Source organism: Arachis hypogaea, chromosome 2 (assembly GCF_003086295.3).
Source record: "Arachis hypogaea cultivar Tifrunner chromosome 2, arahy.Tifrunner.gnm2.J5K5, whole genome shotgun sequence".
Lineage (NCBI taxonomy): Eukaryota > Viridiplantae > Streptophyta > Magnoliopsida > Fabales > Fabaceae > Arachis > Arachis hypogaea.
The window spans coordinates 28,936,112-28,938,789 of NC_092037.1; the positions used below are offsets into that span (position 1 = coordinate 28,936,112).

Genomic DNA, 2,678 nt, shown 5'->3' on the forward strand with positions numbered 1-2,678 from the left:
AGAATCATGAAAGCTGAGAAAAGAGGAAACTGGCGTTTAACCTCCAGTTTAACCTTAAACTGAAGGTTAAACGCCAGAATGAGGATGGCACCAAGGGAGTATTTCCACGTTTAACCTCCAGTTTGACCTTAAACTGGAGTTTAAACGTGTTCGAACCACATTATGCACCAGGAGCCATTTCCACGTTAAGCTCAGTTGACCATGCAACTCAACTGTTCGGCGTTTTTGCTCCTCCAGGGTTGCCTTCTCATTTCCACGTTTAAGCTCCAGTTTGACCTCAAACTGGAGCTTAAACGTGTTCGACCAAGAATTGCCTCCAGGGTTGCAATCTTCATTTCCACGTTTAAGCTTCAGTTTAACCTTAAACTGAAGCTTAAACGTGTTCGATTAATTACCCTCCTGGGTTGCTTTCTTCCAATTCCACGTTTAAGTTTCAGTTTAACCTTAAACTGAAACTTAAACTTCAACTTAAACGCCACTCTTTGAAAGGGTTTCTGGGCCAATTATATTGAGGTTTAAGTTAGCATTTGAGCACAAATATTAACTTAAACCTATTATGGTATGAAACCCAATTGAATATCATGATTTATGGGATTGGGCCTGAAGAATTGATGAGTCTGGAACTTCAATTTGTTGAGTCTTGTGTCATTACTTGTTTATCACTAAGTTTGCTCAATGAATGTTACAGAGTTGGATCACAGCCTCATCAGGATTATGGATCATAAACCCAAAGCAAAAAGGAAATCAGGGGAAAGCCTCAAAGCCCAAGAATCACAACAGAAGCTCAATTTAGAAAGTGTATAAATAGGATAGAATTGAAGTTAGTTAGGACTTTTTTTGGACACTTTGGAATTTTCATACTTTTGTAATTGAATTCAGAGCTATGATTCACTAAACCCCTTTCATTGGGTTAGGGAGCTCTATTGTAATTCAATGAATCAATAATAGTTTTATCTTCTTCTTCAATCTTTTCTCTTGAATTTTGTTAGAAAGCTTCTCGATCTAATTCCATTGAGTAGTTGTCTTGGGAAAGAAACTACCCATAATTGGAATCCTTCGGAACCTTGGGAAAGGAATGGAGGATTCATGCTAGAGAAGCTTTCTCACAGTGAATTGGATTGGGGTTTGGATGGATATTGTGACATGTAATCCTACCAAATTGTGGTTCATGAAACTGTGTGGTATAATCAGTGATCGAGCATCATCTCTTCTTATGAACATTTAAACCAAGGGATTGGGAATTTGTTTGTTTTTAGAGAGAATTGGTGAGCCAAGGGATTGGGATCCAATCATATAAGATTGCCAAGCAAAATTCAATGAATGCATTGGTTGAGGAAGAGATAAAAATGTTTTGATTCGGAGATTTCAATATCTCCTGACCCCAATGAACTCCCCATTTCTGATCTACACTTTCTCTTTACATCTGCAATTTCAATTCATGCAATCACCCCAATTCCCTTTTAATTTCAGCAATTTAACTTTTAGCACTTTAATTCATGCAATTTAAGATTCCACAATTATCATCTAAATCTTGATTCCGCTCAACTAGAACAAACTTCTAATCCGAATTGCTCATTCAACCAATCCTTGTGGGATTCGACCTCACTCTATTGTGAGTTTTTACTTTACGATAACCGGTGCACTTGCCGGAAGGAATTTTGCCGATCGTGAAATTTCCTAAATCGTATCATATCAACTCTATGCTAGCATCAAGGTTATGGCACCGTTGCCGGGGATTGGTTTTCGATTGACAATTCTCCAATTGGAAGTTAACTAGATTGAGCATTTTTTCTTGTTTTGTTAATTCAGTTACTTGTTGAATTTAATTTCTGCACTCTGTTATTTGCTTTTTCTTTCTTATGCCTTTCATTTCAAGCAACTAACTCACTGACCCACTAACTATTTGAATTAATTCCTCAACTGCTCTAACCATACTCTTCCATTAACCAAGAGTATTCAACTTGTTTGTTACTTGTGGTGTGTTCTTGTATGCCAGGCAGGAGAGGAGAGACATCAACTCCTCCATATACCGAACCAGAGAGGACCCTTCATAGACTTAGAAGGGAAGCAAGAAGGAAGAGGGTACTGGGAGAAGAAGAATCTGAAGGAGAATCTGAGGACAACTTTGAGGAAGCTCTAGATCTCAACATGGATAGAGAAGTTCACAACCATGAGAGGGTTGATGGAAACAATGCCATTCCTGAGAGGAGGGTTCTTGGTTCATACATAAACCCAACCTCTGGGAATTGTGGTAGTAGCATTCAGAAACCACCCATTCAGGCCAACAATTTTGAACTCAAACCACAGCTAATATCACTGGTGGAGGACCATTGTTCATTTGGTGGGAGTGCTAATGAAGATCCGAACCAACATCTCACCAAATTCCTGAGAATTTGCGACACTGTGAAGTCCAATGGAGTCCAGGAAGATGCCTATAAACTGCTCTTGTTCCCATTTTCACTTAGGGACAAGGCAGCTAAGTGGCTGGAATCATTCCCAAGGGACAGCCTAACAACCTGGGATGAGGTGGAGAGCAAGTTTCTGGCACGTTTCTACCCCCCACAAAAGGTCAATAGGCTTCGATCTGAGGTTCAGACTTTTAGACAACAAGATGGTGAGACGCTCTACGAGGCATGGGAGAGGTTCAAAGAGTTGACAAGGAAATGCCCACCAAACAT

General features: G+C 39.7%; 1 non-coding gene across 1 annotated transcript; it reads right to left on the reverse strand.

The window, feature by feature from the left end:
• Window positions 1-2,574: 2,574 nt before the first annotated feature.
• Window positions 2,575-2,678, reverse strand: LOC112768317 (small nucleolar RNA R71). The gene has a single exon (XR_003185758.1). It is a non-coding gene; the product is annotated as a small nucleolar RNA R71 (small nucleolar RNA).